This window comes from Heterocephalus glaber, unplaced genomic scaffold, assembly GCF_053883595.1.
Source record: "Heterocephalus glaber isolate CG9 unplaced genomic scaffold, H.glaber_assembly_v1.0 deba00001673, whole genome shotgun sequence".
Lineage (NCBI taxonomy): Eukaryota > Metazoa > Chordata > Mammalia > Rodentia > Bathyergidae > Heterocephalus > Heterocephalus glaber.
This window is the reverse complement of record NW_028258410.1, coordinates 5,541,162-5,553,387: the sequence shown is the minus strand read 5'-3', so window position 1 is coordinate 5,553,387 and position 12,226 is coordinate 5,541,162. Positions and strand designations below refer to the sequence as shown.

The window sequence follows — 12,226 nt, the reverse complement described above, 5'->3', positions numbered from 1 at the left end:
GTATTGATATAACCACACATTGTTTAGACCTAGTCTTCATCACTCATTTTAATTGTATTACCTCATTGTAGAGAACCTGTGAAGGATTTGACCCCCCAAGATGTTATTTTTCTGCCTCTACCCTGACATGCTAAAAACTGTTCTAGACTTTGGACATGCTGCTTGGTCTAGTTTGCTCAATAGCATACAGTTTTATTCAATTATCACAATTTTCCACTTAACAATCACAGAAATTGATTATATCTGTGTTGCACATACCTCAAAATGATAGAAATCTGTAATACTACACAGGAGATACTTACAATATGGAAAAGTAATGAAAATTTAACTTAGAAAATAAGCTGAATGAAATTACTTCAGCCATCATAGAGAACACTATAGAGATATATTAAAAAGATATATTAAAAAGGATAAATAAGTTACCATATGATCCAGCCATACCACTGCTGGGGATATATCTAAAAGAATAAAAATCTTAGTCTCATGCTCATTACAGCATTATTCACCAAGTTTAATTATTTAAAAAAAAAGCTAGGAATCCAACAACAGATGAGTGGATGAAAATCTGGTGGTAAATATACATAATCAGTACTCGTCAACCTTTAAGAAGGATAAGATTATATTACTTGGGACAACATGGCTTGATCTAATGAACATTATGTTAAATGAAATTAGCCAGGCACAGGAAATTTCAAGCCTTCATTTATATGTGGGATCTAAGGAAAGCTGAATTCTTAGGAGTAGAGACTGAATGATGGTTACCAATGTCCAAGCATCAGAGCATGGGAAAGGGAATGGGGAGCTCTTATCAAAGAATAAAACATTTCGGCTAGACAAGGGGAGAAGGGTCTGGGATTAGGATGAATACAGTTAGTGAAATCAGACTCTGTCCCCCAAGAGTATCTGTTGTGTGAATTCACTAGCAATATTCAACTAGAAAACTTAGTACTCAAGGAAGTTTTTCTTTTAAAAGTTAAATTTGAAGTATGAGATTGACATTGACATCAATAACTTCTATTCCTCACTTTCAGAGCTCTCACCATCGATTAGAGAGAGAAAATCCAGCTAGGCACACACTGAAGTGGACATTACTGATCCCCTTTGTAGATCTCAAGCCAATCTAGATGACACAATTAAGATTAAATATCACACTGCCCATTCATATTTCAAGTCCTGCACAGTGGCAATAACCTCTACAAGCCTCCCCACTAATGAAATATTGCCTTTGATTTACTAGTTTCTAATAATATACATATCTAATGGAGTCCATTTGGCATTTCCCACTATAGTACTTGTGGACTTAGTCTACAATCAGGAAACAGAGTATGAATCCTTCCTATTGAACATGAAGAGATCATTTATTACAATTATGGATCCCAGACCTGGAAAATAAACACAGGGTATATTTGTAAAAACAGACTGATTGTGACACTAAATTGAGATAAAATGTCATTTACAACCTAAACTTCATAAGACTCTCCTTTGATTATTAGAACACAGGGACATTTTGGGTTTTTATCTTTTCTGGCATTTCAGAGACATTGCTCAATAATGTTTGGAAGCCCTTAACAGATGCTGTTCAAGAAATGTCTGTTCATTTCGGATGCCCATTTTTGAATTGGGTCTTTAAATTTGAGGGGTCTGATTTTTTTCAATTCTTTATATATTCTTGATACTAGACCTTTGTCTGAGGTACAGCTGCTAAAAATTTCTTCCCACATTGTAGGTTGTATCTTAGCTCTGTTGGTAGATTCTCTTGAAGTGCAGAATCTTTTTAATATGATGAGATCCCAGTTGGTGATTCTTTGTGCTAGCTCCCATGCTACTGAAGATTTGTTCATAAAGTGTTTTCCTATGCCAATGTCATTAAGAGTTCTACCTAACTTATTTTCCAGAAAGTTTAGTGTTTCTGTCTTAATATTTAGATCTTTAATCTACTTCGATCTTAGTTTAGTGCACAGTGATAGCTATGGGCCTAGTTTTAATCTTTGGCAGATTGAAATCCAGTTTTTCCAGCACCATTTATTAAGTAGGCTATCTTTCCTCCAATGAGGGTGGTTGGCTCCTTTGTGAAAGATGAGATGGCTGAGTATGTTTGGAGTTGTTTCTGCATCTTATAATCTATTCCACTGATCTTCGTGTCTGTTTCTTTGCCAGTACCATGCTAATCAGCAAATAAATATATGAAAAAATGTTCAACATCACTGGTCATTCAAGAGATGCAGATGAAAACAACACTGAGATTCCACCTCACCCCACAAAGAATGGTTACTATCAAGAAATCAACCAATAACAAATGATGGCGGGGGTGTGAAGAGAAAGGAACCCTTCTCCATTGTTGGTGGGAGTGCAGACTGGTGCAACCACTGTGGAAATCAGTATGGAGATACCTCAAAGAACTAGGACTACAGTTCCCATTTGACCAAGCTATTCCCCTACTGGGTATCTTCCCCAAATAATTAAAAGAATCATACCACAGCAATATATGTGCACCTATGTTTATACCAGCACAGTTTGTAATAGCTAAAGCTTGGAAACAGCCCAAGTGCCCATCAACTGGAAACTGGATAAAGACGTGTTTTTTTTCAATAAAATGGAGTACTACTCAGCCATAAAGAATGAGAAACCAGAGACATTTATAGCTAAATGGAGACATATTAAGGCTATACTCTTAAGTGAAATAAATAGGACACACATGTATAAATACCAAATAGTTTCTCTAGTGTGAGAAACTGAAAGTCTATATAAGGATTATATTGATTAAAATGAATAATTGATAATTTGAAATAGGAAAAAGTCCAAAGGTGTAGGGGTGGTGGGAGGGGAATTGGAAAGGGAAGAAGGGAAAAGAAAAAATATGAGAAAGAAAATAATGGAAGCAAAGTCTATGTAAATAGGGAAGGGTGGAGGGGGTGAAGGGCACACAGATAATGGGGGAAAATAAGAACTAAGATACAGCATGTTCAGGTACAAGCACCCAATGATAAATGTAAATGTATTGTACACCTAACATGTACCAATAAAGATATAAAAAAGATGTTGTTCCTCAATCTATATTTTCTGCTATAAGTTCTTATGTATTTTGATGGTGACTGGGAAAATATCAACAATATAAATTTTTGAGAGTAACGAGACCCTTCCTTTGGGGCATATGGAATCTTCTTCATTCACAATAGTCTAGTTTTATAAACTGGATCCAGTATGGAGATATCACTCTTTACGTGCCAAGTTAGACTCTTGTCCATTTGTCTTAGAATTCTCATGTTATAGTGATCAAGAAATAATCGAGCAGGTTTTTAGTTTTCTTCCTATCTAGGAAAGCCATGGTTATCTAGGCAACATGGTAGATGCATGTAGATTGGTTATTGATTGTCCCATTAATGTCAGTTCCCACCACAGCAACAACAACCACTTTGTCTTTGAGGTTTGTGATACTTGACCACTACTATTTATATCCTAATTACTTTCCCTGAGTTTAGAGTTTTCTATTAAATAGTGAGATTCATCACCATGGATTCGTATAGAAAAGAAAGATAAAAGAGACCTTCAAGGATGCTGGGGATGGAACTCTTCTCAAAAATGTATTTGATACCATCATGTTTGGTTATGTATTCACTTTTTTTTTTTTTTGGAAATAGGATCTTACTCTGTTATGCAAGCTGGTTTTCAACTTGCTGTGTAGCCCAGTCTGACTTCTAACTCCCCATCTTTCTCTTGCCTTAACCTCTCAAGTACTAGGTCTATAGATGTGTACTCATCACCAGTGGCATGTGTTTGTAGGCTTGAAAGACAGCTCCACTATCTATATTTCAAATCTCCCTGATCCTTTGAGTCACATTTTCTATGAACTTTTTAAAAGCAGGTAGATCCTTTCTAACTCATTTTGTGTGAGCTACCTCTTGGTTTGTTTTGGCTGAAAAGGCATATTCCTACAACTTTACTAATGTTTTGAGCTTCAATATGAAGTTCAGAATCTGCTTGGTAGGTCCATGTAAATATATTCACTGTGACCTAACAGTGGACCACTTCCACTGCTACCCATCCTATTAGTATCAATTCTCACATATTTTTCTGAAGTTTAAATTAGGAAACTCATGCAATTTATCCATCTTCTCTGGAGCCCTCCATGTACGTGAGTCAAAGGACTCAAAGAGAAGGGAAGTTGCAGTAATGGGTCCCAGAAGACCCATCTTCTTACAGGAAGACTTCCTTACAGGAGGATGTGACTGTCTTTAGCCTCAGTCTGCATGTAGTGGCATAGACTTGGGGCTGTGGGATTCTCCTCAATATTGGATTTTCCTGAGAGAGGTTTCCATGGTGGGTTACAAGGCAAAGTCCTATGGTAACGTCCCTATCTCAAGTGATTTTCCTCTATCTGTGTTGCCTTAAATTGTGCAAGGTGTGATGCTGGGATTGTAAAACTGTCCTTCCTATGTTCTTTTTTTTCTTTCTTATTTATTGTGCTACAGGTACTGTGCTCTTACTTAAATTCCTTAGCTGCATTTATGTGCATGGATAGTTGAAATTCTTGGAGATGCATGAGTTGTTAGTAAATATTCCCACTCCAAATCATCCTCTACTCTGTATCTCAATATAGTATTTTAAAAATCAGGCAAGTATATTACAAAGTACTTCAGAAAATTGCAAAATGAGCAAAAAGAGCACTTTGGTAATACACAGGAAAAGAAAACAGCAATTGAAATTTTTATGCAAAAGTACAGAATATGTGAGAGTATGTCAAAATAAAAGAAAATGGTATTATGTAATCATTTATTTTAATTTAACATAAAGGCTTAGATAATGAGTTTTATGTGTTAAAAAGTAATGTAGCAACCATAGTAGGGAACTTCTAAAACAAGAAAAATGAAAGCAGAAATAGAAATATTCTAATATCAGGAAAACCTATACATTTCCCTTAAAATCTGTTAATAAAACACTAAAGCAGACAGAGAAAACTTAAATCAGCCAAAAAGGATTGTTTCTACACATTTATATTACAAATTAAGAGGATTCTTAGTTCAAGAGCATGTGACTATATTATGAAACATTGTCAATTAAAAAGAAGGTATGATAGAGAAAATAATGTAAACTGCATTTTATTTAGAAAGCAAAAATTAAAATAAGTATGATGATCATTAAGGAATGATTATTAATCCTAACTTATGCTTTTATATTATCAGATAATATGTATCCTTCCAAGATAGAGAATTCATCAGGTTATATTTCCACAAAAGGGAACTAGATTTTTGTTATCATTCCAATTGTACATATTTACTATCAAGTCTAGAAGTACTTTCTTTCTACCTCTATGCATATACATTTTGCATCTTCTATCAGGAACATATATACATTCATGCCATTTTTATCAGGTAAATCATTGTTCCACATCCTTCAGCCATTTATTGTAGAAAACACAAAACCAGCTTGGTAACTTTGTGTCCTAGAAAAAAGTTCTTGGGTATACTCTTTGGAGCATCCTGGAGGACTTCAAGAGAAACTCAAGGACTTTATATAAGAAAGCAAATATATACCACCTTACTTACATTTAATTCAGTGAGTAGTTCATTTCTGGTGATAATAGGAGATGCTTTCCATTGCTTGTGAAATATTTACAATTTATAGTCTTGAATTTGAATCTAAAAGTCTGTCAGTATTTACGTCTAAGAGAAGGGACATAACGAGATTATAGTACAGATTAATCCCATTCCTTTCAGGAAATATAGCAGAGAAAATGGGAGAATGTCCTCTAAATATCAGCCAATAGAGCAGTGAATGAAGAATTTGCTTTAATTTACCTTTAAAAAGGTAATATAAAAGGAGAATAGAATAAAATAATTATAATTTGTGCTAATGGCACAATGGAGATAAAATTACATTTTAACCAGATATTGGTTAGATGGTATTTTTGGAATTTTTTCTCACTAAGAGATTTAAATTTATTTACCAGTTAGAAAACTGATTGAGTAGGATGTTTAGCTTTTACTTTTTAAACATGATAATCTTTCTAAGCTTGATTGCTTTTAAATAAATTCAAATACATGCAGATATGATTTTGCACTATTTCTAGATGATGATTTCAGAATTCCAGTGTATCACAATGAGTCTGCAGTGTGGTGAACTGAAAATAGCATTAAATGTGGACTCTGAAACATGGGCTTCAATCATAGCTCTGCTAACTGTGTGACTTAGTCAATTTCTGTATCTTTCTGGGCCACAGTTTTCTCATTGATACAAGGATATGGAACCAGTTATGTGCAAGTTGTTGTGCATAGTCCACAAGATAATGTTCACACAATTTTTATCCTTCATAGAATCATAACTAATGTGCTAGCTGCTATGTAAAATTCTCTCTTTTTGCCAGCTTACTGTTTTTAACATCAGAAATAACTAGTATTTTCAGATTTTGAGAAGTGAAGGAATGATTTTTGTTTGGTTTTCCAGATTATTCATGTTTTGTAAAAACTCCAAGGTCTGTATTTTTGTCACTTTTGCATCTCTCACATTTGTGGTAAGTACTGTTCTTACAGCTTCTACAAATATTTTAATTGGTATTATTAATTTAGAGTAGTTTTAGAAATTTTAAATCACCTATATTTTGAAGAAATCATTATGAGCTGTTGACACAAGTATATCTCAAAAATATAACCCGAGATATGGTATCTACATTTAGCATAGGAATTGTGACACCTGCCACCAGTATTTTTTTTTTTAGCATGAAACAATATGATGGCTTAAACTAACAACAGAAGCCCAAAGTAGAAAATAATAATATCTTGATTCAAAAAAGAAAAGTGAAACACAAAATCTAAAATGAAATTTAAAAACTGAATTTTTATTTTTTGCAAAAAAATAAAAAATGAATCAGAAATAAGAGATGGTTTTGCATTCTATCCCTCACAGTCCTGCATGTATTGAAGGGGTGAAATAATTATTAGAAGATTGAGCTTGACAGTTTTTGGTCATGTAGGCTGCCTTCATTGACAGATAAAAATATAAAAGTAACATCAGATTTTTTTAGTTAACTAAGAATATTTATTCAGTGATTACCACATTTCTTCTCTCACTTAAATGCAATCTGATAATGTAAGCATAGATGTTCTCATTTAAGAAACTAAGAGCAATAAGAAAGTTATTCTGTGAATGAAAACCAGTAAAGTTAATCCATCTTTATGAACCTTAAGAAAAGGCAATACAAAAGCAGGTGAAGAAGTTTCAGAGAACATATTGAAAACTCAACACATTAAATGGACAGATTCTTTCAATAAGATGCATTTAGTTTACAACCAAATAACATAATTTATTCAATTCAGTAACTGAAGATAATAATTGATGATTTGGTCTGGACTTCTTCATTGCTGCTTTATTTCTCTCAATGACAAGCATTTCTGTACCCTTCCCCAAATATAAATGCATGAATATGATGGAATACACTCGATCTTCTCCAGATATTGCCTTTAAGACATGTAAATAATAACTGAAATATCAGGAATGCTTAAAAAAACCCCATGGATTCAAAGTGATTCATTTGAGCAACATGACCAAAGTCACTGTATTTATCCTGATCAGTTTCACAGATGATTTCACCCTGCTAGTCTTCCTGTTTTCCCTATTCCTAGAAATCTATCTTTTCACTCTAGTAGGAAATTTGAGTCTTGCAGCATTGGTCATCAGTGACATCCGGCTACACAAAGCCATGTTCTCAGTGTATTATCATTCTTAGATGCCTGCTACTCCACAGTTGTCACCTCCAAAATGTTGGTCAATTTTCTGACAAAGGATAAAACCATTTCACTTCTTGGATGTGCCACACAGATGCTTCTCTTTTTTGCTTTGGGGAACACAGAGTGCTTTCTCTTGGTGGATATGGCTTATGAGCACTACGTGGCCATCTACAACCCACTGCTCTATTCAGTAAGGATGTCACCCAGAGTTTTTGTTCCACTGATCATGGTTTCTTATGCTGGTGGCATTTTACTTGCCATGGTACATACTGGGGCCACATTTAGCCTGTCCTTCTGTGGATCTAGTGAAATTAGACACTTTTTCTGTGATATCCCTCCTTTCCTCACTATCTCCAGTTCTGATACACAATCCAGCTTCTATTCTTCTACTGCATGGGGGTCATTGAGGTGGTCACCATCCTGATTGTCCTCATCTCCTATGGCTTCATCCTGTTGGCCATTCTGAGGATGCATTCTGCTGTGTGGCTCCCACCTAGCCAGCATGTCCATTTATCATGGGACAATCCTCTTCATATATGAGATACCAAGTTCCAGCTATGCCTTGGAGTGCAATATGGTAGTGTCCATATTCTACACCATTGTCAGTCCCATGCTGAACCCCATCATATATAGTTTGAGGAATAAAGAGGTAAAAAAGGCAATGAAAAATTCTTCATAGAAATTGGTTTCTAACTAAAGTGAATTTTTAAAAATTATTAAGTCTAAAATAATAGTGACTGTAGATCTATATATCTCTGGTCAGAATCTAGAAAAAAATTCTTGCTTTTATTTGATAGCACTTATATTCCCAGAATATTTCCAATAAAGCATTAATTGGTCATCTAGTGTAGTATGTGAGAAATGTCTGTATATGACATTTTAAGTATACATATACCTTTGTTTACACTTATGTATATTAAATAATAATAGGTGGTGATATATTGCTTAAGTCAGTCTTCTTATAAATTCAATTTAAATTAATATTACAAAAGATGTTTTCTGGATTCTATGGCTTGAAATGTTCTCACATGTGTTAAAATGGAATTCCTAATTTTTCATTACTCTTCTGCTAAACATTACTACAACTGCCCAACTTATCCTAACATGCACAAATAAAACCAGATGTCTGTATGAGTTTTTGTCCCCCTTTTATCAAGAACCTAAATATTCTGTTAGTAGAGATCTTCCTTTTTTACAGCCTAATCACAGAAAGTGATAAAATCCACTTGAAATCCCAGAAGGTAGACTGGTGCTGCACAGTAATGTTTATTGAGTTTGTACCTAAGGATAATAACAAATGATAAAACGTATATCCTAGAGAGAAATCTACAAGTGGCTGCTACATGGCTGTTACCAGGACTGCAGAGTTCATTTGATGTTGCAATTCTTGTTCCCAAGTTCGGGTCTTTGCTCATATCCTTGTATATGATCTATAATGAAGAATGGCCTTGGGTTTGTTTTTTGTGCACAGTATTTATATCTAATAAACAAGGACCTGAAAATAGAAACAAACTCATTTCTCTTTAACTTCCATCTCCTTCTGCTTCATTTATTATATATATATATATATATGAAATATATGTAAAATATATGTAAATATAAAAGAAGTGATTGTGCTGTGATTTTCACAGGGATATTTCATCAGAATATAGCAATCAAAATAACATTGGTTTAGAGAGTTAATTCATAAATGTACATTAGAGACTCAAATTAATATTTTTGGTACTTCTGCTTCTTACTTCTTCTGGTTATTTGTGCATATCTAGATCACACATCTTTATTGGACATAAAAGTTGTTTGGAAGCAGATTCTACACTCAACATTCTGGACTGGGATTTAGCACAGTTTTGAGTTTGACACCCTATACTAGAAAAAAAATTTAAAATTAAAAAATCCAATTTTCACAGACATAACATGGAGTAGTCATTGTAGGTAAGATTCTGTGTTATAAAATGATAATATTTGAAAACATCAAATTCATTTTCCTGATCATAATGTTTTAGGAGAGATTTCTGGAAAAAATAACATATTCTTTTACTTTAAAATTCAGAAATTTTCCAGTGTTCAAGAACCACTTTAGATTTCCCTCATAAACACTGGGCTTCCAAATTTGTTAAAGAAATGTTTTAGTCATGATTTACTTTTGAGATATCAGTGTGTTGTTGTTTGGGTTTAAACAAAATAAAGAGAATTTGGAAAATACAAAGAGGAGATCAATAAAGTGGAGTGATCTCATGGATACCCACATCAAGCTGCTTCATATTGTTTAAAAAAAATTCAACAAGAAATGATGTTCAGTTATGTCCCAATAAGGTTCTACAGTCTGCTTTTATATACCAGTACCACAGAAATCAAATGTTGAGGAAAATCAGTTTCCTACCGTTTACTGTTTCCAGATCAATATAGAAAGTATAAAGTATAAAAAGTATAAAATAATGGTATTTTATGAAACTAAATTTAATAATATTTCATTTGTGCACTTTTTACTCCTTTAAAATAATTCTTTCATTTTGCTGTCCTTACACGCCTTTCCTAGCTAATCCCTTTAAAGTTCTATTTCAATATTTTTGGCTATGAGTATGGATTACAAATTAGATCCACTATTATGTTGCTGCAATGCTCAAAAGATAGATACTGTGTATGTTTGGCCTCACAGCTGTATTTCTAAGGCTTTAAAATGTACCTGGAACTTGTGATTTCCTTTCAAAATTTTAAGATGAATAGTGAATGAATCATATTTGTTCCTGCGGGATTAGGTTGTTCACTGTGCTGTGATTGGTTCTTTTCTGTTTATTCTAATTTTAATCTGTGCTTTTACCCCTTTGTGGATAGTTTATCAGTCTTTTACTAACCTACCACTCCAGTCCACACCCACTGTTCAACTCTTAATCTTTGTGAAATGTATCTCCAAGTTCCAGATGGAAAAAATATCATTAGATTATACTTTTTTAGAAAGGCTTTATTTCTGCATCATATTTGAAGGACAATCTTTTAAGATACAATTAAATAGGTTGGTAAATATTTTCTTCCAGGGGTTGAAACACAACATTCCAAGTCTCCTGGCTTGTAAAGGTTCTGTTGAGAAACTTTAGAATGATTGAGGAAGCATTCTTCTAAGACTACTTATGCACGCTGACATAAAGTGTATTAGGTAGTGGATAATTATATTGATATTTTACATGTATTCATGTAATTTCTGTGGTAACACCTCCAACAAAATGTTGTTTCCTTTCATCACAAATGTAAAAACTGTCCAAAAGTTTAATTACAGCTAATATGCTCAGTGGCACATAGCTCTTCCCAGTGAGGTCTGAATCTGATCTTAAATTGTGAGTGTGCAGAACTCCTACTTTTAAGCTTGTCATGCATGCAAAAATGCAGGAGTTACTTGATATATTCAATTACCAATTGTATTATTCAATTTCCACAAAAAATAGAAAGTATTAATGATCTTCATTAAGTCAATGGTAGAAATAAAAGAGAAAAAAGAACGTACTAAAAGGCTTTGAAGAAACAATTTCTGCTGCATCTGGTAATTTATTCCATTCCTTTAGACATGTAGTAACAGATTTGGGGCATGAGTTACTAATAAGACAAAGTCATAAAAAGAAAGAAAAAATGAAAGAAAGAATAAAGCAAGGCAGGAGTGAAAAAACAATGCCACAGCCTGCAAGCAGCCTAGGTTGGCACAGTTTGCACTGCACTGACTGTGAGTTCTCCTCACACTTCAGAAGTGCAGCAGATGCTGCCCCACTGTTATGTGTGAAGTTGTCTATCAAAGATAGCTTTGAGGTGATAGCTGTGGTTAAGATTTAAAGGAGTGTATGATTTCCATTTCCACATAGGATGTGAAAACCTACAGTGAGCCTTCCACTGCCCTGTTTTAAAAAATTCTGTTAATCTAGAATATCGTATATTTTTTCTGTGAGCCTCTCCCAGGTCTGAGTTCACATTCATCAAAAACCCCAATTCCAAAGAGGACCATGTGGACCATATGAAATATCTCACTCTGAGCAAAATATGGAGAAAGGAATAAGCATGACAAGCATGTAGGGAGCTCAGATACATATTCAGAGATGTTTAACACCAACCCTGCGCAGATGGGAAGAGCAGAAAATCCAGAAATGAAAGACATTACATTTCATCCCAAAGTCTTCTTTCCCAGTGTACTATTAAGCATATATTAGCATGACTAATAAAATTTTGATCAACTACAGGTATTCCTGTTAGATTTATCTAGAGGTCTTCACAATATCTTGAATAACACATATAGTTGAGACAGGAAACCGCATGCAAAAATATTTCATAATTGTCAATAGGTAGATGGACACTATGAAATTTGTCCAGCAAAATTTAGGAAGTAAACTTATATGTGCACACACACACACACTCACTCACTCACAAAATCAGATACATAAACTTGTTTTCAAAAAGTGACAAAAGAATTTCCATAAAATGAAAAGGGAGAGGACAACTGTAAATATTTATTATCACTGTTATTTTAA

The 12,226-nt window shown here is 33.9% G+C and overlaps 1 pseudogene; it reads left to right on the top strand.

Annotated features, from left to right (window-relative positions):
• Nucleotides 1-7,531: 7,531 nt before the first annotated feature.
• On the top strand, nt 7,532-8,400 carry LOC147822127 (olfactory receptor 5T3-like; annotated as a pseudogene).
• Nucleotides 8,401-12,226: the final 3,826 nt, after the last annotated feature.